The sequence below is a fragment of the Dendrobates tinctorius genome, unplaced genomic scaffold (genome assembly GCF_039654945.1).
Source record: "Dendrobates tinctorius isolate UK_male_01 unplaced genomic scaffold, ASM3965494v1 ptg000292l, whole genome shotgun sequence".
NCBI lineage: Eukaryota > Metazoa > Chordata > Amphibia > Anura > Dendrobatidae > Dendrobates > Dendrobates tinctorius.
In genome coordinates, this window is record NW_027361959.1 from 1254309 (window position 1) to 1278532 (window position 24224).

Consider the following 24224-nt stretch of genomic DNA (forward strand, 5'->3'; position numbering starts at 1 on the left):
TACATGCTACATGTATACTACATGCATGCTACATACTACATGCTACATACATACTACATATATACTACATGCATGCTACATACATACTACATGCATGCTACATACATACTACATGCTACATACATACCACATACATACTACATGCATGCTACATACATACTGCATGCTACATATATACTACATACATACTACATGCTACATACATACCACATATATACTACATACATACAATACATTCATACAATACATACATAGACATACAGTACATATAACATAGAGTAACATACTTACCAATACTTGTCACATTGTTCCCCGAAGCCATTGTCTTTTCCGGAATAAATATTAACATAACAAACCACAAAAATACTCACCCACGATCCGAAGCAGTCCACGAGTGTGTCCCACGACGATCTTGGGTAGAGAACTGCAGCATAAGCTGATGCTGCCGTTCTCTACGGGCTGCAGGAATCCAATGACGGAAGGTAGGTATCCTTCCGCACTGTATTCCTCCGCCACTTAAAAAAAAAAAAGTCCCTAGTCTCACTTTATGCCATTGCTGTGTGGGAATTTCCCACGCAGCAATGGCATAAAGTGAGACTAGGGACTTTTTTTTTTTAAGTGGCGGAGGAATACAGTGCGGAAGGATACCTACCTTCCGTCATTGGATTCCTGCAGCCCGTAGAGAACGGCAGCATCATCTGATGCTGCAGTTCTCTACCCAAGATCGTCGTGGGACACACTCGTGGACTGCTTCGGATCGTGGGTGAGTATTTTTGTGGTTTGTTATGTTAATATTTATTCCGGAAAAGACAATGGCTTCGGGGAACAATGTGACAAGTATTGGTAAGTATGTTACTCTATGTTATATGTACTGTATGTCTATGTATGTATTGTATGAATGTATTGTATGTATGTAGTATATATGTGGTATGTATGTAGCATGTAGTATGTATGTAGCATGCATGTAGCATGCAGTATGTATGTAGCATGCATGTAGTATGTATGTAGTATATATGTAGTATGTATGTAGCATGTATGTGGTATATATGTAGCATGTAGTATGTATGTAGCATGCATGTAGTATATATGTAGTATGTATGTAGCATGTAGTATGTATGTAGTATGTAGTATGTATGTGGTATGTATGTAGCATGTAGTATGTATGTAGCATGCATGTAGCATGCATGTAGTATGTATGTAGCATACATGTAGTATGTATGTAGTATGTATGTAGTATGTATGTAGTATGTATGTAGCATGCAGTATGTATGTAGCATGTATGTAGCATGTATGTAGTATACACTCACTGGCCACTTTATTAGGTACACCTGTCCAACTGTGTGTTAAGACTTAATTTCTAATCAGCCAATCACATGGCGGCAACTCAGTGCATTTAGGCATGTAGACATGGTCAAGACAATCTCCTGCAGTTCAAACCGAGCATCAGTATGGGGAAGAAAGGTGATTTGAGTGCCTTTGAACGTGGCATGATTGTTGGTGCCAGAAGGGCTGGTCTGAGTATTTCAGAAACTGCTGATCTACTGGGATTTTCACGCACAACCATCTCTAGGGTTTACAGAGAATGGTCCGAAAAAGAAAAAAAATCCAGTGAGCGGCAGTTCTGTGGCCGGAAATGCCTTGTTGATGCCAGAGGTCAGAGGAGAATGGGCATACTGGTTCGAGCTGATAGAAAGGCAACAGTGACTCAAATTGCCACCCGTTACAACCAAGGTAGGCAGAAGAGCATCTCTGAACGCACAGTGCGTCGAACTTTGAGGCAGATGGGCTACAGCAGCAGAAGACCACACTGGGTACCACTCCTCTCAGCTAAGAACAGGCATCTGATGGCTACTTTCAGCAGGATAATGCGCCATGTCATAAAGCTCGATTCATCTCAGATTGGTTTCTTGAACATGACAATGAGTTCACTGTACTCAAATGGCCTCCTCAGTCACCAGATCTCAATCCAATAGAGCATCTTTGGGATGTGGTGGAACGGGAGATTCGCATCAGGGATGTGCAGCCGACAAATCTGCGCCAACTGTGTGATGCCATCATGTCAATATGGTCCAAAATCTCTGAGGAATGCTTCCAGCACCTTGTTGAATCTCTGCCACGAAGAATTGAGGCAGTTCTGAAGGCAAAAGGGGGTCCAACCCGTTACTAGCATGGTGTACCTAATAAAGTGGCCAGTGAGTGTATATGTAGTATGTAGTATGTATGTAGCATGTATGTAGCATGTAGTATGTATGTAGCATGCATGTAGTATATATGTAGTATGTATGTAGCATGTAGTATGTATGTAGCATGCATGTAGTATTTTTTTTTTTTATTTTTTTTTTTATTTTTTAACATTTAACACATTAGCCGGATGATGGGACTACTACTGTCCCATCATTGGCTAATGTGTCAATCACTGTCATGGTAGCAGGCATCGCCAGATGGGACTTGTAGTCCCATCGGACGATGCTTGCACAGACCCCCGGACATCAGTACAGCCCCCCGGCAGGCCGGCACAGCCCCCCGGCAGGCCGGTACAGACCCCCACAGGGTGCACAGACCACCGGCAGGCCGGCACAGCCCCCCGGCAGGCCGGTACAGACCCCGGGCAGTCCACACAGCCCCCCGGCAGGCCGGCAGAGACCCCCGGAAGGCCCGAAATGACGGCGCATCATGATGCGCACACACCGCGCATCATGATGACGTCAGGCTGTCAATCAACTTTGAACTTCCGATTCCGATGCCGAATTCCGATATTGAAAAAATATCGGAAGTCGGTATCGGAATTCCGATACAGCAAGTATCGGCCGATACCCGATACTTGCGGTATCGGAATGCTTAACACTAATTATTACTCATCTAAAATAGAAATATCCATATTACATATTGGATTTGGACGCTTAATACAGTGCATCCTAAAGGGCTAAATGAAAGTCTATCCTATGGTTCTTTCCTGTGATGACAGTTCCTCGGTTTGGGACTGTGCGGGATCATACAATGGTGCAGGAGTTGTTGGTTTTAATATTGTTTTTAACATACGTTTTTTTAATTTGTTATTAGGGTCGGTTTATAGGTGTTGGTTTGGGGATATTTATAAGTACTATTCTCGGTGAAGAAGAAAAGAATTTTGGCAACCTAGCAACATTTATGGATCAGTATGGAGAAGAATCCCAGATATTCTTACCCTGGATATCATGGTATACAGCTTTACTCATGGCAGAAGTGGCGTGAACCTTGATACATCTATCAAGGCATCTAAATGGACATTAACCAAAATGGACTATTCCAATCGCCGGTATTGCTGTTTCTATATATGTGGCAGATTGTATCCATTCATATTTTGCCATGTGGTACACCTATATGGGACATCATGTGTGAACTAGGGAATATTGCCCCCCCCTTCCCCCCCTCTCTCTTTTTTTGAGCCTTGAATTTGTAAATATGATGGCTATATATATGAGGTTATTTGGCTTCAATATTGTGATTTTCGCGCATTTGAGGGGGTATATGGGATATACTATGTAATATGGATATTTCTATTTTAGATAAGTAATAATCAGTATATAGATAGGGATGGCAGTGGGGTACTTTAGAAATAATTGTGTATATTTTTGTATACTTTTTCATGCCTCCCCTTTCCCTACTGCTTACTGTCTCTCATTAAGGTTGCCCAATGTAACCGAGGATTGTATTCTAGTATGGTGTTTGACCCTATATACAACCATTTTATATTGTAATGTTGGTTTCTGTGTTTTGTTTTTGCGTCCTTGCATCTATGTATTGCTGTGGTCTGATTCTATCTATCGGCCCTTTTGCAATATGGCCGCTGGAGCTTCAATCATACTGCGCATGCTCGCCCTCTGGTCCCCCTGTGTGACGTGCCCTGCCGAGGTCGGGTGCCGGATCACGTGGGCCCACGTGTTTCCGGCCGCGTCATCGGTAGGAGGTGCGCCCGCAGTGGGAGGGATGGATGGCGCGTCCTGCGACATTTCCGGCAGGTGCATTTAAATAGATGCATATGTTGGTGGAAACTTATGTTCCCTGAGGAAGAGCTTATCGCTCCGAAACGCGCGTCGGGGAGACGAGCGTACCGCCTGGTCATCCTGAGGCTTCATTGAGGTAATGTGTCTGGGGTTTTTTAACCTCTTGAGGGCGGGTTATTGGCCCGTTGGTGCAGTATAGACATTATCTGCTGTACCATCTTCCCCCTCTTTTTTTCACACATGTGAGCCGTGTTCTACATGGCCCGAGGGCAGCAGTATTAACTTTTTGTTAACCCTCTTTTTTACCTCCTTGGGACAATATATGTATATATTATTTACGACAGATAATGGGCATTGTTTCCCCTTTCTATATATGACATATTTGGTGTTTGATCTATTTAGATCCAATACATGTTGCTCTTTGTATGGAGTAGTCAAATATATACATTAACCCGTTAATATGCTAGCTCAGGTAGACTGGGGCAGGTCTTGTTCGTGTCAGCATTTACACTATTGCACTTTTTGATTGTTCTTCGCATATGTTCCCCATTTTTGTCTTGTCTTGTCCATAATTTAATAAAGAGAATTTGCAATCTTATCAATATGGATCTATGGTCGCATTTCTGTGGTTTCCACATCCTCATTGTTTCAAGAAAAATATCAGAAAGGCAGAGAAGAAGAATGGTGAGAACAGTCAAGGACAATCCACAGACCACCTCCAAAGACCTGCAGCATCATCTTGCTGCAGATGGTGTCACTGTGCATCGGTCAACAATACAGCGCACTTTGCACAAGGAGAAGCTAAATCGGAGAGTGATGCGAAAGAAGCCGTTTCTGCAAGCACGCCACAAACAGAGTCGCCTGAGGTATGCAAAAGCACATTTGGACAAGCCAGTTACATTTTGGAAGAAGGTCCTGTGGACTGATGAAACAAAGATTGAGTTGTTTGGTCATACAAAAAGGCGTTATGCATGCGCTGTATTGTTGACCGATGCACAGTGACACCATCTGCAGCAAGATGATGCTGCAGGTCTTTGGAGGTGGTCTGTGGATTGTCCTTGACTGTTCTCACCATTCTTCTTCTCTGCCTTTCTGATATTTTTCTTGGCCTGCCACTTCTGGGCTTAACAAGAACTGTACCTGTGTTCTTCCATTTCCTTACTATGTTCCTCACAGTGGAAACTGACAGGTTAAATCTCTGAGACAACTTTTTGTATCCTTCCCCTGAAAAGCTATGTTGAATAATCTTTGTTTTCAGATCATTTGAGAGTTGTTTTGAGGAGCCCATGATGCCACTCTTCATAGGAGAATCAAATAGGAGAACTACTTGCAAGTGGCCACTTTAAATACCTTTTCTCATGATTTGATACACCTGGATATGAAGTTCAAAGCTCAATGAGGTTACAAAACCAATTTAGTGCTTCAGGAAGTCAGTAAAAAGTAGTTAGGAGTGTTCAAATCAAGAAAATGATAAGGGTGCCCATACTTTTGCACCAGTCAAATTTTGTTTAAATGCAGAGTGCACATTTTCTGTTAGTACAATAAACCTCATTTGAATCCAGAAATATAACTGAGTCCATCAGTTATTAGATATGTAAAACTGAAATAGCTGTTGCAAAAACCAAAATTGTTATAAAGAAAAAAGGTTAACATTAATAGGGGTGCCCAAACTTTTACATATGACTGTAAGTTCCCTAAGGTGTATAGTTTCCAAAATGTGGTAACTTGCAGGAGGTTTCCACTGTTTAGGCACATCGGGAGCTCTCCAAACACGACAAATTCTGCATTGAAAAAGTGAAACAGTGCTCCTTCCCTTCTGAGCTCTGCTGTGCACCCAAACAGTGATTTACCACCACATATGGGGTATCGGCTTACTCAGGACAAATGGGACAACAATTTTTGGGTATCCAATTTCTCCTGTTGCACTTGGAAAAAATATTGAGGGTGAAAAGATCATTTTTGTGAATAAAATATTATTTTTATTTTTACGGCTCTACGTTATAAACTTCTGTGATGCACTTGGGGGTTCAAAGTGCTCACCACACATCTAGATAAGTTCCTTAGGGGGTCCAGTTTCCAAAATGGTGTCACTTGTGGAGGGTTTCTACTGTTTAGGCACATCAGGGGCTCTCAATTCCATCCATTTTTGCATTAAAGAAGTCAAACGGCGCTCTTTCTGAACCATGCCATGTGACCAAACAGTGGATTTCCCCGACATATGGGGTATCAGTATGCTCAGCAAATTTTAGCATCCATTTTCTCCTTTTACCCTTTTGAAAAGAAAAAATTTGGAGCTAAAGTAAATTTTTTGCGAAAAAAAGTTAAATGTTTATTTTCTCTTTCCACATTGCTTTAGCTCCTGTGAAGCACCAGAAGGGTTAATAAACTTCTTGAAGGTGGCTTTGAGTACCTTGGTGGGTGCAGTTTTTAGATTGGTTTTGTACATTTTGTTGCAAAAATGAGAAATCACTGGTCGACTTTTAACCCTTATAACGACCCAACAAAAAAAATGTATGTCATAAATTGTGCTGATGTAAAGTAGATGTGTGGAAAATGTTATTTATTAATTATTTTGTGTGACATAACTGACTTAATGGCATAAGAATTAAAAATTTGAAAATGGCAACATTTTCAAATTTTTTGCCAAATCTCTGATATTTTCACAAATAAATGCAACTCATATTGAAGAAATTTTTACCACTATCATGATTAACAGTAAGTCATGAAAAAACAGTCTCAGAATCAGTGGGATCCATTGAAACATTTCAGAGTTATAACTACAGAAAACGACAATGGTCAAAATTGGCTCGATCACTAAGGGGCTCGATCAAAACTGTGCCGCTAACTATAGACCTGTCTCTAATCTTCCCTTCATCTCTAAACTCCTGGAACGCCTGGTCCACTCCCGTCTTATCCGCTATCTCTTTGATAACTTTCTTCTCGACCCTCTCCAATCCAGTTTCTGCTCTTTACACTCTACTGAAACTGCCCTCACTAAAGTATCTAATGATCTACTAACAGCTAAATCAAATGGTCATCACTCCATGCTAATTCTCTTGGATCTCTCTGCAGCATTGGACACTGTGGATCATCAGCTCCTCCTCACTATGCTCCATTCCATTGGACTCAAGGACACCGTTCTCTCCTGGTTCTCCTCCTATCTCTCTGACCGCTCCTTTACTGTATCTTTTGCTTGCTCCTCCTCCTCTCACCTTCCCCTTACTGTTGGGGTTCCTCAAGGATCAGTCCTAGGCCCCCTCCTCTTCTCTTTGTATACTGCCCCTATTGGTCAAACAATCAGTAGATTTGGTTTCCAGTACCATCTCTATGCTGACAACACCCAATTATACGCTTCTTCTCCTGACATCACGCCAGCCATTCTAGAAAACACTGGCGATTGTCTAAATGCTGTGTCTAACATCATGTCCTCACTATATCTGAAACTGAACCTGTCAAAGACTGAACTCCTTGTGTTTCCTCCCGCTACTAATGTACCTATACCTGACATTGCCATTTTCTTGTGTGGTTCTACTATTACTCCCCAGCAACATACCCACTGTCTTGGGGTCATACTTGACTCCGATCTTTCCTTTGTCCCCCGCATACGATCACTGGCTCGCTCTTGTTATCTGCACCTCAAAAACATTTCTAGAATTCGACCTTTTCTTACTTTTGACTCCGCAAAAACTCTGACTGTTTCGCTTATTCATTCTCATCTCGACTATTGTAATTTCCTTCTAATAGGTCTCCCTCTTACCAGACTCTCCCCCCTCCAATCTGTCTTGAATGCTGCTGCCAGGATCATATTCCTCGCCAACCGTTACACCGATGCCTCTACCTTGTGCCAGTCATTACACTGGCAACCCATCCACTCCAAAATCCAGTTCAAACTTATTACCCTCACCCACAAAGCTCTTGATAGCTCAGCACCACCCTACATCTCCCTTGTTTCAGTATACCATCGTACCCGTGCCCTCCATTCTGCTGATGACCTGAGGTTAGCATCCTCAATAATCAGAGCCTCCCACTCCCGTCTCCAAGACTATACACGTGCTGCGCCAATTCTTTGGAATGCACTTCCCAGGTCAATACGAGTAGTCCCCAATCCCCACAATTTTAAGCGTGCCCTGAAAACGCATTTATTTAGACTGTCCTATCACCTCAACACATTAACCTAATCTATCCCTGTGTGGCACAGCCAAAAGTTTTAACATAACCAGGTTCCCCGCATCATGTTCCCACATGCTTTATGCATCCATTAGCCCTCTGTGTCTGTACTGTTACACACTTAATATTATGGCTGGTCCATACAATCAGGGCAACTGTTAGCACCCACCTTTCGTGTCTCCCCTTTTTTCCTCATAGATTGTAAGCTTGCGAGCAGGGCCCTCATTCCTCTTGGTATTTGTTATAATCTATGTGATTGTTGTTATGCTGTAATGTCTATTGTCTGTACAAGTCCCCTCTGAAATGTAAAGTGCTGCGGAATATGTCGGTGCTATAGAAATAAAATGTATTATTATTATTTATTATAAAGGGCTAATACAAAACCAATATCAACAAGTTATCTTAAGATAGTCCAAGTCTGCTATTACTTAGAACTGGATCCTACGTGCCTTTTTAGTTTTGTAGGGCTAGGCAGTAGTGATGAGTGAATTTGTTCAGAAAATGATCACCAAACATAAATTCGGCACGAATATGGCACATTCGGATTCGTGATCGGAAGCATGAGCAAAATTTAATAAAATCGGTAACTTTTGGTAAAAGTGCGGGAAAATGATTGCGTTGCCACAAAAATATTTTCAGCACTTTAGCAAAGATAATGGTGGTGTATCATGAGCGTTTGGCATGCGTTTGATGAGGGAAGGGGTTTTGCAGAGCTCAGAGGCGCACAGCACAGCAGTGATTTTTTTTCCCTCTAACTTTATGTGTACACATCGTGGTAGCCAATCAGGGCACAGGAAACACACACAATGTCCTGATACTACGAATTGTGTCATTAGCTGCTGAAATCACATGTCCCTCTCCATATAAGTAGTGGACATCTTGTTTTAGCACCATTTTGACACCGTAACACCGCAGAGAGGCTACTTCTGATGCTGCCACTGTTATCTGCAAAGATTTTGGCTAGTTAGTTAGGCGGTTGTATATCAGTCTGATAATGTAGCTAGATAATGTTCAGTGTGGCTGTAAAATTTACCTTCCTTTTTTGGGGGGCTATTACTGAGCTCCACAGACAAAGCCAGCAGGGCACATGTCCTACAAGTGTGTTGTGCACTGCTTCTATAGTGCTCCATGCACGAGAATATCATTCTAAATAATATTTTTTCAGTATCTAAATGTGAAACAGCCTGCTGTATCCCACGTTTTAGCTAGTTAGATAGGTGGTTGCATATCAGTCAGCTAGTGTAGCTAGATGGTGTCCAGTGAGTCTGTAAAATTTACCTTCCGGAAATTTTTTTTTTATTGGGCCATTACTGAGGTCCACAGACAAAGCCAGCAGGGCACATGTCCTACAAGTATGTTGTGTACTGCTTCTATTGTGCTCCATGCACGAGTATAGCATTCTCAATAATATTTTTTCAATAGCTAAATGTAAAAAAAACCTGCTGTATCCTACATTTTAACTAGTTAGAAAGGTGGTTGTATATCAGTTAGATGGCGTAGTGAGCTACTGTCCAGTGTGGCTGTTAAATTTACCTTCCAGGATATTTTTTTTTCTTTTTTTGGACATTACTGAGGTCCACAGACAAAGCCAGCAGGTCACGTGTTGTGCACTGCTTTTATTGTGATCCATGCACGAGTATAACATTCTAATTCATTTGTAGCTAGTAAAAAAATATTAAACAGCCTGCTGTATCCTACCTTGTCATTTAGTGCTGGGGTGAAATAAAACTGTCTGCAGACCTAATGCCATTAAAAAAGTTATCATTTTTTCTGTTGCTAAATATGAAACAGTCTGCTATATCCCACATTGTCATTTAGTGGGGGTGATATGAACCTGTCTGCAGACCTAAGGCACATTAAAAAAAATTATAATTTGTCATTTGCAAAAATTTAGACAAGCCACCGTATCACACTTTGTCATTTGGCTGGGTTGAAATTCAGCTGTAGATGCCTGATCCAGAGGCCACAAAAAATTCTCCTTGTTATGGACTGACCTGGTTGGAGTAGTGATATTGCAACCAATACGGGCAGCACCGGGCATGTAGCGTAGGGTGGAATAGCCAAGGAGTCGACACACAGGAACAGCAATGTCATTTGAAGGAATAAGCAGGAATCGTAGTCAAGAAAGCCAGGGGTCGTTTACCAGGAGCCGCAGTGCTGTTTGAAGGAATAAGCAGGAATTGTAGTCAAGGAAGCCAGGGGTCGTTTACCAAGAGCAGCAGTGCTGTTTGAAGGAATAAGAAGGAATCGTAGTCAAGGAAGCCATAGGTTGTTTATCAGGAGCATCAGTGTCGTTTAATGGAATAACAGGTGGAAAGAAGCTTGACTAAAGGCATGTAGCTCAATAATCACGCAAGGAACTGAGAGCAAGGCCAGATTAAATTGGGTGTGCAATGAGAATGAGCATCTTTAAGACATAACACTCTCTAATTTCTATGCTGCATTTCATTCCATACATGTCACACTGAGAGCACACTGACAGCACATGGACACATGGATGCAGAGAGCACACAGAAACTTGGTCAAAGTTGAAGGAAAGATGAATGCAGCATGTTATCAGCAAATACTAGAGGCAAGTTTGCAACCATCAGCCTGGAAGCGGTTCATGGGACATGCTTGGAACCTCATCCACAACTACCACAAAATACTTCAAGCTGTCATTGATGTTAGAGGGGGCAATACACATCATTAAGAAATGGTTATGTGAACTTTTGATCAGGGTCATTTGTATGTTTTGTGTTGTCATTATGATTTAAAAAGAGAAAACACATTAGTTTGACAATAAATGGCTTCACCCAACCATTAACCATGACTGGAGAAAAAGTTTTGGTGTTATCATTCATATTCTCTAAAAAAAGGCCAAGAAAGCAAATATTCTGCCGTAGTGTGTAAACTTTTGAGCGCAACTTTACAAGATGCATTGCAGCAATTGGCTGGGGGACATCTTGCAGGTGCACTAAATTATACTAAATGAGCCTCAGCTACAAGCTAAGGGCATTTACTATATGCATGGGATGCCCCTTTAAGAGCAAGGGAGCGCGGCAAACTGTGGCGTACACACAGGAAGCAGGAGCTTGCCGAGGACTACACCGAGGGAAGGGGCAGTGAGTAAGCCGGCAATAGGGCTACACAAAGTGTAGTGCAGCGGGGCTGGTGCAGTGCAACTGATAGGCAGGTACCACATAAAAGTTCAAAGCAAATATCTTTAATGTCCAAAAAACTCACAAATGGAAAGCAAAAGGTATCCTCCAGTTTGCAAGACAGGTTGTGTCTGAGACTTGTTGCCGTGGACACTGAATGGTGCCAGGTGTTTTTGCTTCCCTTTGCTCTGTGTTACTTCACACAAGCCAGATGTTGCAGCGCCACCTGCCCGGCACACTTCAAACCAACACTGACACCCGCAACCCTTTGCTGCAGGGTTTTTAAATGGAATCTGTGGCCATCGGCCTCTTGTAACACCCAGCTGGAGTGAGCGAACTGCCCCACTACCATCCTGTAGTTCACTCGAAAAATAAAAGCCCATGCCGGGTTTTTTAAAATCTGCCTTTTGATCACATTATTAAGAAAAAGTCAGTATCTGATGTCCAAAAAAGTGCTGTACAGATATTGCACGAAATGAACCAAGAATATGGTGTCAAAGTGAGTCACCAAACTGTGGCAATAAATGCACATATCCCAGTCAAAAAGCCTTCCATCTCTGCAAAGAACAAGAAGGTCCGACTTGAGTTTGCCAAAGAATACAGCTGTCGGGATTTAAACCTGGCAGCTCTTGTGCACCAGGTGGCAGTTTTTCCCTTTGAGCTATTCAGCTCTCTAGACAGTTCCTTGCTAAATCAGATACTAATACCTGTGCTGTTCCTGATGGTCTCCATCCTGAGTTCCTGATTGCCTTCACCCTGAGTTCCTGATTGCCTCAACCCTGTGATCTCTTGATTGAACACCCTACTTAAACCTGGCACTGCACTTCCTTCCTTGCGAGATTATTGAGCTTCCAGCCTTAAGTCTAACTTGTCCAAGACCAAACTTACTTTTATTCTGCGTGGCAACCACAGCTATTTCTCTAATAACAGCAGCAGAGAACCACAGCAGATAAATCATCCAAATCTACGGGAGATGGATTCAGAATGATGTGCTCCCACTTGGAGCGGGAAATCCACTCTTGACCCTTTTCCAAGCTAATGGTGTTTTGTCAACAGCAAAAATTTGAATTAATCTTTCCAATCTAGTTGCCCCTAATTCTTACTTTAGGTCCAGTCCCAAATCAATAAAGTTAGCAGCAGACTCACAGTCAAGGGTGAATGCTGATAACACTTGGCTCTTGAAGGAAAACACTGCATTCATCAGTACTTTATCAGAAGAAGAAAAAGGTACGTGGAAACCTTGGTGACCTACTCGACAGTCACCCAGACTGAGGCATTTTTCCGATGGTTTTCTTGCCTGAGGATGAGATGGGCAATTCTTCAAAATGTGTCTAGTGAGACCACAGTATAGACAAAGACAAGTCAATGTTTCTTTTCCATAGCACGATTACTGGCAATTTCAAACTGGACGGACATGTTCAGGGTAGAGGTGTAGCTAGGGTTTTGGTTCAAGGAGGGGCGCGAAGCTTCTGAGTGGGCCCCTAACTAGGTAACCTTGATTACAACAGGGTGATGCACCCTAATAGTGGAAGAGAGCCTCAGCAGATGACTGCGCAGTTGCTGAAAATAATCTCTATACAAAGACCAACATTGATATTACCTCCATATGGTCGGTGGTAGATACCAGTCCAGCAGAGCATATAACAAATCAAAGTACAGTTTCAGATGGTGACTTACAGCTGACGTTCTTTCTGATGGAGTTGCTCACTTTTCCAATCTTTTCCATCTGGTCCAGACCGACACAACTTCATCCACCCAGGACTAATCTGCAGAGATTATAACAAAGACACATTTCACTTCTCATATTTTCAGCACGTCGCCATCTATTCCCAACCTGTACAAACTCCACATCCTACTGGTACTCCAATGCTGCTGCCGTATGTGTCTCTGTTACCGCACCTGCTGTGTGGTTCTCTGTGCCCTCAAAATTCTAAAGCAACTCTCTAGAATACAGTAATGCTGGGTGCAAGTGCCCTAGAAAACAGTGCCCACATTTTGCCCTGAAAGTAATAGTGCCCTGTGATCGATTCTCCCTGCTCTGCTGCTGAATGTAAATGTATCGGCACGATGTGCTCGCCGATACAGTTACATAGCATAGCTTCAGATAGGCTCCCTCAGAATGCGGGGCCATGGGCCACTGCCCCCTCTGCCCCCTCGGTAGTTACGCTACTGGTTCAGGGGAAAAGGCACCTTGCTATTCACCACGTCTTTCCCAAATCATGTGATCCACATGCATAATACAGGTCTTTGCCTGCAAAGAACACGGGAGAGCATGAAGAGACAAAGCGTCCTTAAGATCTTTGGAAAGGCCCCTATTTAATTGGTAACTGAGGACCATATCGTTCCTCTGAACTGCATTAAACTATTGCTGGAATTCAGCATTATAGTCTTTAGCTGTGTGGTCCTGTTGAGTCAGACTCATGATCTTAGCCTCCATGACCCGAATTCTGTCAGGTTCATCATAAATCATACCTAAGGCTTCAAAAAAGGTGCTGACAGAAACTCACTATGGGGCTTTGGGAGCTAAAGAAAATGACCAGGTCTGTGGGCCCACTCACTGGGACTCATTCCCTGAAGACCCTAAAGGAAAACTTACAGCTGTCCCTGAACACACTAAGCTGATCTCTCTTCTGAAAATTTCTCAGGAAGGGCCACTATAGGTTCATAAGAGATAAACTGCACATCAAGATTTACTGACAGCTATAGGAAGTCTTCATCAAACTAGTTACCTGCTGTTGCAACTGATCTTGCTACAATTCAAGGCTCTGGTAATCCTTAGCCAGATCCTGAATCATTTGTGTCACCTGATCACAAAGCATGTAAACGGGGTCCATACTGGTAAAAGAGACAAATATATGGGCTAGTCGTTAAGTGATGCTGTGTCACTTCTCACAGACAAGCCGTAAGTCAGGAAAGTCAATCAATGCGAGTTCAAGAGCCAGGATGAGACGTCATGAACAAAAGTGGAGAGACTAAGGCATAGTCAGGTCACAGTCCAGGATCATAATTTCAAAGTTAGAGTGCATCAAGGCAAAAGTAGTAATAGAAATGCGTAGTAAAAAGGAAAATCCAAGGTCTGGCAACAAAGATCAGAATATCAGAGCACAGAACAAACACACCACTGAGCTGGCAAAAATCCCAGCATAGCCAGCCAGTTAAATGGCAAAACAAGCACCCTGAAAGAGAGACACCTGGAAGAATTCCACCGTAATTGGGCTGCAAGGAAATCCCATACACAAAACTGGCAGCCCAGCAAGCCTCTGCATAACATAGGATGAATGAGCTGTCAATCACAATGCTGACAGCCCGGCATGAACCTGGCATTCCATAGGACGTTTGTTTTGTCACTCACTGCATCCCTAGGACACAGTGAGCAACCGAATCACGACAGTACATCACTAAACACATCTGCAGGTGTCCTCTCATAGTGCTTCAGCTTCCATCTCACAGGCAGCCAGTGCTGCAATACAGCAGAGCTGTGAGATCTGCAGCAAATGTGTTTGTAAGGGGACAAAATTCAGTTCTAGTGTTCTGTGTTAGTTACATGTCTCACACTGGTAACACCTCCTTTCAATTAAAATAAGCTTTGGAGGCATATTCTCACAGAGATTTGTGTCGGGCACACAGATGTTATCAGCTGATTTACATATTTGGAAAATGTGGATTTCTCAGGAATAAGGCTGGTTTCACATTTGCGTTTTTTAGCGCTGGAAAAAAACGCTAACCTGCGCATGCGTTTTTTCCCCTATATTTAACATGGGTGCGCATACCTGCGCGCTTGTAAGCGCATGTATGCGATTTTCATGCGCTGCGTTTTTTTGGGGTGTGCGATTGGATTTTCCAGACGCATCATGTTGCATTTTTTGGCCCTGCAAAAAAGCGCATGCGCACATATGCGCACGTTTTGCGCTAAAAATGGCCATTATAGCCTATGGATGCGCATATGTGCGCACTGGCATGCTCATGTAAGCGTTTTTTTGCATATGCATTTTTTTTTTTTAACCATGGAATTTAGGGGTTTGAGTTAGAGTTAGGGTTAGTTAAGGGGGTTTAGGGTTAGGGTTAGGGTCAGGGTTAGGGTTAGGGTTGGGTTTTGGGTCAGGGTTAGGGTTTAGTATGGTTTGGTTAAGGGTTAGGGTCAGGGTTAGGGTCAGGATTAGGGTTAAGTATGGTTTTGTTAAGGGTTAGGGTCAGGGTTAGGGTTAGGGTTAGGGTTAGGGTCAGGGTTAGGGTTAGGGTTAGGGTCAGGGTTAGGGTTAGGGTCAGGGTTAGGGTTAAGTATGGTTTTGTTAAGGATTAGGGTCAGGGTTAGGGTCAGGATTAGGGTTAAGTATGGTTTGGTTAAGGGTTAGGGTCAGGGTTAGGGTTAGGGTTAGGGTCAGGGTTAGGGTTAGGGTTAGGGTTAGGGTTAGGGTCAGGGTTAGGGTCAGGGTTAGGGTTAGGGTTAGGGTCAGGGTTAGGGTTAAGTATGGTTTTGTTAAGGGTTAGGGTCAGGGTTAGGGTTAGGGTTAGGGTCAGGGTTAGGGTTAGGGTTAGGGTTAGGGTCAGGGTTAGGGTCAGGGTTAGGGTTAGGGTTAGGGTCAGGGTTAGGGTTAGGGTTAGGGTTAGTTAGGGTTTAGGGTTTGGGTTAGGGTTAAGTATGATTTGGTTAAGGGTTAGGGTCAGGGTTAGGGTTAGGGTTAGGGTCAGGGTTAGGGTTAGGGTTAGGGTCAGGGTTAGGGTTAGTAAAGTCAGGGTTTGGGTAGTGTGAGGGGCCACCTAAAAATGTTGGAAAAAAACGCAAACGCGGTAAAAACGCGCTAAAAACGCATACAAACGCATAAAAACGCTGCGTTTTTTTCATGCATGCTCATAAAAATGCTTGAAAAAAACGCAGCAGTTGTATGCTTATGTATGCGTTTTTTCAATGCGTTTTTTTGCGGGAAAAACGCGCTGCAAAAAAAAGCAAGTGTGAAACTAGCCTAAGACATTGGATCACAGATATCAAGGTATCATTTTATTTAGCTTCCTATTATCTGCATGCCAATGTAGTAGGCTTAGGAGGCTTGATCCTAATTCAGATTCCCTGGCAGATTCCCTTTACTGTTTGAGCGTCTTGTTGTAAAACCATAGAACAACATAAGACTGCTCATTACCTTTTTGAAATAAGGTCTTTAGTCAAGTTGAGCAGTAATTTCTGTTTCCAAATCATGGCTTTCTACTAGCATTCCAAAATATTGCAAAGGTGTCCATGGGGTTTGATGGAGAGGACACGACCTTTCTAAAAAAAAAAAAAGGAAAGAGCCTACCTGGGCCTAAACTTGAAGAACTTATTTCAATAGTCTGTGAGATTTTAATATTACTGTCCAATGACAGTGCCATCGTTAACGTGTATATTTAAAAGATGTCACAGAATAGAATTCAAAGGATTTGTCCAGGATCTGCTGGGATGAAAATATGGGGGTACTGGGTGTCAGATCTCCATCGATCTCCTATTGATGGCTTATTCAATGGATAGGTCATTAATTGTTGTGCCCCAGCAAATCCTTTAACTTTTTTCATACCAATATTTTAAAAATTCCATTGTTCCGTAAGTTTTGCATTTTTTTAAAGTGTGATTACTTCTGTCTGGATGTTGTAATGCCATTTTCCTGGTGATTAATTGAAAGTGCATGAAGGTTTTATCATGCAAAACCTTAATTTTAACCAAAATGCTTTAGAATATAGGTATGGTCACTTAAATACAGAAAACTGACTGCCAAAAGTTTTGCATATACTATTTATTGATCACAACATAGATAGTAATTAATTAATGTTTTGTAGCATAACCTTTTGCTTTAATTACTGCACCACACTGAAGGGGCATTGAAGCCACTAGGGTATTCAAGACATCCTGAGGGATCTTGTTCTATTCCATCTGCAAACAGATAATCTTTATAGAGATGGGCACCAGCCCCACCTCTTTGCCCAAACTCATCCCAAAGGCACTTTATAGGGTTTAAATCAGGTTATTGGCTTGGCCATGCAACCGGCAAACATTTTTCTTTGCTAACCAATTTTTTTACTAAATTGGATGTTTGCTTAGGATCACTGTTTTGCTGGAATTTCCTGCCTCTGCCTACTTTGGTTTTAACATGTGGCAGGATTACATACTTCAGTATATCCTTGTACATGGTAGCATTCATATTTCCATCAATTCTATGCAGAGGGCCAAAGGCAGATGCATAAAAGTAGCACCAAACCATGACATTGCCACCACCATGTTTCATTGGTACCTTACATCATTATGTTTTCTAATTTGGCGGTGTATATATAGTGCTTACCATCACTACTAAAGAGATTGAGCTTAAATTCATCTGACCACAGCACCTTAGACCAATATATCTCTTTTGATTGGCTGTTGTTAAGGACTGACTTGAGTTGGAGTTGTGATATTTCAACCACTAGGGGCAGAACCAGCAGGTAGTGTTGTCAGGGAATCGCCAGAGGTCAGTAACGGAGTAGCAGTGTGGTTGGGAGAATAAGCAGGAATCATAGTCAGAAGATAGCCAGAGGTTGGTACACAGAGCAGCAGTGTAGTTGGGAGGATATGCAGGAATCGTAGTCAGGAGATAGCCAGAGGTCAGTACAAGGTAGCAGCAGTAGAATCTTGAGTATAAGCAGCAGGTGGAAAGAAGCTAGACTAAAGGCTGGGAGCTCAATAATCTTGCAAGAAAGGAAGCCAGGTTTAAGTAGAGTGTTCAATCAAGAGATCACAGGGTTGAGCCAATCAGGAACTCAGGGTGAAAGCAATCTGGAACTCAGGGTGGAGACCATCAGGAACAGCACAGGTATTAGTATCTGATTTAGCAAGGAACCGTCTAGAGAGCTGAATAGCTCAGAGGGAAGAGCTGGTGCACAAGAGCTGCCGGGTTTAAATCCCGACAGCTGTATTCTTTGGCAAATGCAAATCAGACCTTCTGGTTGTTTGCAGAGATTTTTTGACTGGAATTTGTGCATTTATCCCTACTTCTTTTAGCCTTGCACCACAATTTGGCGACTCACTTTGACAACATATTCTTCTTTCATTTTGTGCAAAATCTGTACAGCACTTTTTTGGACATCAGATACTGATTTTTTTCTTAATAATGTGATCAACTTTGGAAATTTTTTTCCATGGTTGTCCACTTCTAGGTTTGTCAGTTGCTCCATAACCTTTTTTTTTTCTTTATTATTACTAGTTGGCCTGTGCGAAATTTTCGCACATTGGTCGTTGGGGGCGCAGGCAATTTCAGAAAAAGCAAGCTGGTCAAATGTAAATGTATTTCATGAGATGATGAACACAGACAGGTATTTATATATGTAGATTGATAATACAATAACTTGATTTGATGAATAGAGGCCAAAAAATGTCTTCCGGTTGAGGTGTCATTGTTTCTTTCTGCAGGTTTATGAAAATGAATGTTTAAAATGTATTTAGTGATAAAATCGTGAATGTGTGGTTTGAATTTTTTTCCGTGGTGGTCCACTTCTAGCCTTGTCAGTTGCTCCATAACCTTTTGGTTTTTCTTTATTATATTTGACACTTGACTCGGAGAACAATTGAGTTCCATAACAACCTCTTTTTGGCTTTTGCCTTACTTCACTCTCAGAATAAGCTTCCTGACATTTGGCGATAAATTTGTCTCTTTACCATGTTTTAATCGAAAAACACACAAACAATATATACAACAAAAATAAAAAAAATAAAAATTGTAGACAAAAGTCGACTACCCATGACAAATTATGCAAAACATTTGGACCAGCAAATGTTGAAAACTAACACATAAAGGGATAAAACAATTCCAAACACAATTTTCATCCTTATAGCTGATAACGTTTGCTTCCGGTTTACTAAACTCACCTGGAATTGAACATAGTGTTCTGAGGCTTTTGTAAGAATGTTTAGCTATGGAAATTCAGATAAGTTTCACCTAAAGACCTATCGTGTAATTGTTTTACCAGAACATGATACTTTACTCTCTATTAAGTATGAGTTCTTTGTACTTTTCTTGCAAAATAGCTCTCCTCCAGTAATCATAAAACTGTGTCTCTAGTGCCACCTATAGCTATTTTACATACCTTTTTGTTTAGAAGGCTCCCTTCTAGATGGATCTTAGTAAGTAGGTCCAATTTCAGGGTTATCTTTTCTTTTGTCTTATTTTCTAAAAACATGAACATTCAACATTTGCTGTGGACACATTGCAAAACCATATTGAATAGTTAAATTGCAAGTGATACATTATTGTCAGGGCCGGACTGGGACTAAAATTCAGCCCTGGCATTTGAAGCTACACAGGCCCACTAGTCACATGGTGACTATATAATATCTTTGTACACTTGTAGGTTACAAGAAGTGAGAGTAGATTAACACGACTATATAACATGTAGTCAGAGCTGTGCCCAGTATTTCAGATCAGTCCTATTTATTGCTTTTAGGTACAGTACTCCTCCCAAAGCTCTGTCCCCTTTTGTACGCACGGTGACAGAATTCCTGGCAGAACTGCTATCCATTGGGCAACCAGACCCCCTGGTCACAGCCGCCCCTATCATACCTCCCAACTTTTGAAGAAGGGAAAGATGGACAAAGACTGCGGCGTGCACAGCGCGCCACTGCAAATTTTGGCCACACCCAGCCACACCCATTTTGCAACTAGTCACACCCATGTCCACACCTAATCGCACCCATTTAGCACTGCTGATCACACTGACTGGTACTGAGGGCACAGTGGCTGGCATTATGGGCACACTGAGTGGCACTAAGGAAGAGAGAAAACAGAGAGAGAGAAAAAAGAAAACAGAGAGAGAGAGAGAAAGAAAGGGGAAAGAAAGAAAGAACAGTGAGAGACAGAGAAAGAACAGTGAGAGACAGAGAAAGAACAGAGAGAGAAAGAAAGAGGGGAAAGAAAGAAAGAACAGAGAGAGACAGAGAAAGAACAGAGAGAGAAAGACAGAAGAAAAAAAAGAACAGAGAGAAAGAGAGGAAAGAAAAAGAAAGAAAGAGGGGAAAGAAAGAACAGAGAGAGAAAGAAAAAAGAAAGATTAGAGAGAGAAAGAAAGAACAGAGAGAGAAAGAAAGAACAGAGAGAGAAAGAGAATGAGAAAGAAAGAACAGAGAAAGAAAGAAAAAGAATTAAAGAAAGATTCTATAAAGATACTATAGCAGCCCGGCTCCCATTGTAGTGCCCACCTGAGCCTCCCGGTGCAGGACATATCATGATCCGCTCACATGGCCGACATCCCCGATTCCAAGGTGATCCTGCTGTCTGCGCTGTCGGAGGAGGACACGGTGATGGATCTGAAGCATCCCTGGTTCCGTCACAATCTCCTCAAGAAATTATCTCATTTCCGGTCAGCTTCCAGCACATCACTTCAGGTGGAACATCATGTGTGTGTTTTAAAATGCTCCTCGGGGCTCCGCCGTGTACTCCTGTGTCCGTGGGAAAAGCCCGCTTTGTACACCCTTGGCTCCGCTCCGTACATCCCGTACACATATGGCTCCGCTCCGTCCACCTCGAACACACGTGGCTCCTCTCTGTACACCTCGTACACGCGCGGCTCCTCTCCGTACACCTCGTACACACGGCTCCGCTCCGTACACCTCGTACACACATGGCTCCGCTCCGTACACCTCGTACACACACGGCTCCACTCTGTACACCTCGTACACACACGGCTCCACTCCGTACACCTCGTACACACATGGCTCCGCTCCGTACACCTCGTACACACGGCTGCACTCCGTACACCTTGTACACACGCGGCTCCGCTCCGTACACCTCATACACACAGCTCTGCTACATCCACACTGTAAACCCCTCCTGACCCCACACATACTTACCTCAAACAGCACCTTGACAACAGCAAAGCAGAGTCTTGCAGACACCAAGAGGCAAGGCTGAGTGCACAGGACCTGTGATGAGGTCATAGGAGGGGGCGGAGTCAGGGGTCACATGATCAGGGGTCTGTACAAAGGCTCCTGATCATATGACCCCTGACTCCTCCCCTCCTGTGACCTCATCACAGGTCATGCGAACAGAGAGAGCAGGCAAGCGACACTGTGAGTGGGGGGGTCTCATGCTAAGGCGAGGATGGGGTGCATGGCAGCTTATCTCCCTGCAGTGCGGGAGGAACTTGGAAACTATCACCACCGTGCCCGCAGAGGGAGCAACAGTGGCCGCAGCAGCTGGCAAGCGGCCAGATGATCGGGCGCTGCCGCCCGCGGCCCACGTGACAGCGGCCCAGTGGGAAAATGCCCAGTTGGTTATATTGCCAATCCAGGCCTGATTATTGTCCCCACCAGCATTCTGTATTCAGTCATAATGGTGGGGGTGCCGCTGCTTCAGTAATGCTCTGAATATACTCTATCTGACTAAACCTACTCTGCTCCTGCCTACATGGCTGAATACCAAATGCTGACGGGGAGAATAAATATAATTTTCTCCCTGCTGCATTTGACTGCATGCAGGCACCGTGCAGCTTCGGAACGCTGTCAGCCTGCAGATTAACTGCATATCTGCAGGTTAACAGCGTTATTCCTGCTGACATGTTCCCTTGAAAGCTTGTAAGCCCCAATATAAAACCTCTGATGGGGCCCTCAAGTATCACTTGTCTTTAATAGTTTAGGTCTTCTCATGTGATCAAGAAGGTTTTTTTGGGGTCCTAGGTGCGACTGCAAACCCTGCACCCATTAGTTATGACTCTGAATAGAGGATTTTATCTGTCTAGAATCTCATGATAATGATTGGCTTATGCAGTAATACAAAAATTAACAAAGGGAATTAAACTTCAATTGAAGATCTCATTAAATGGAAAAAAAAGGAAACTGATGCCCCCGTCACACTAAGCGAGATCGCTAGCGAGATTGCTGCTGAGTTTTGTGATGCAACAGTGACCTCAGCAGCGATCTCGCTACGTTTGACAGGTAGTAGCGACCAGGTCCCTGCTGTGAGATCGCTGGTCATGTCAGAATGACCTGGACATTATTTTGATCATGGAGGTCCCGCTGGTTAGCATGTATAGGTATGTTTGACACCTTACCAATGACCTCATTATCGACTCAGAAGCGCGACACATAGGTGTGGATTTGCCGAAATCGTTACAAAGGTCGCTACGGGTCGCCGTATTGATGCTGCGTCGTTGGGAAGATCTGACTGTTTGGCATCTCACCAGTGACCACATAGCGACGCAGTGACGATCCCTGCTAGGTCGTATCATTGTCGGGATGGCTGTAGCATAGCTGAGTGTGACGGGAGCTTGAAGCACTGTAACATGCCTAGGGGTGGGGGAAGCGTACGACACTCCAGGCAAATGTCAGTCTATTACGAGATTGGGATGTGGTTCTCTTAATGTACAGATACCTTAGGTCAACTGATGTGTAAATGTTACCTTTTGTCTATGTCTATAGTAAACAAGTCCTTAGTAATTCTCAACAAATGTAAACCATGATCTCAGCAATTCACACCCATTGTTTTCTTCAGGCAATTAGACTTTGAGGCTTAGATTTAATATTTGCATGGACATAGAATACTTTTGGCAGCAGGCATTGGGTACGAGAGAGGACAAATTGTGGTCCAAACTTACTATACAGGGAGACTCTACAGGTAGAGTAATAGAACAAGATGTTACATAATGTGGGAGGAGGGGTCTTATAGAAAATAAAGAGGTGTTGGAAGGAGATAATATTTAAGTTTGAAGGTCATTGACCTTTATGTTCTAATCTGTTTCAAATGTTCACTACCTTTAGGCTAAAGACAGCTGTCTGAATGAGAATGGCTTAAATATCCTATACCTGTCTTGACTGGCCAATTGTGTGCTGTACACTGGAAGAACTGAGTACAAATATCCTTTTTTGCCAGTCTTTGGTGGCATGGGCAGTTAATTTCAATTAACAGCCATATAAGAGCTGAAATGATGCACCTCATATTTCATGCCATGTATATTTCGACAAGTATACGTGGAAGCACAATTGCATTCCTGCCTTTTTCTTTTTTTGCTTTTTATTTAATGTTCACAATTCATGGCCAAGAAGGATAGGAAACATGTATCACTTTGCATGTTTTGTCATAATAATTCAGTAAAAACAATGTTTATGGAAGTGGAGGTTTTTATTGTTTTTCTTTGTTTTTTAACTACAGTACATTTATTCCCACTAGGGCACTATTACCAATGACTGTTCTTTTATTGTATAATTTCATTAAGATACTTATCTATGCCAGCATGTGTCTGTGATGCAAAATTATGTAACCAGGTTCCCTGTAACTACTATGTGCAATTTTGCATACTGTATGTGACGTGTGGCAAAGAAGTCTTTAATCTCCAATAGACACAAGAGCAGAGGCTCAATGCTTTTTCTACACCCCCCTCATCAATGTATAAAAAGGAAAATGAAAGAACGAACTTCATAGGGCACCAATGTCAAATTACAAAGGGATTGAAACAGAGTCAAAGCATCTCACCTTGTGAAACTGCCAGGAGCATAACATCCCAATAAAAATGGGAGGAAGCAGGAGGCTGCCAGACCTCTCTCAAAAATGGGTTTGGTAGGCAGATGAGTGGGAGTAGTGACAATGGAATAATTGGAGTTATTGATCGGCGATCAACAGTATAACTTTACTTATGAAGAAGTGATTTGTATTCATATAACGTTGTATTACTGCACCCTCAATAATGTTCTATTTGCACTTAGTTTGTTAAATTTGCAACATTTGCTTATGATCTTTATTCAATATAAAACTGCTAAGCTTGGCACTCTGCTATGAAATGGCGACGGCCACCAACAAGTCACCTCCCTAGTTTGCACCCTTGGGTAAAGTAGCATCAAAGTTTGAATAATGGAGATTGGTGTAATCTCAACTACTGGCTATTTCTATCAGCAGCCAGTCACTGCCAACTTGCTATTTATTCCTGAGAATTTGGCTTATTTATAGTGGCTTGT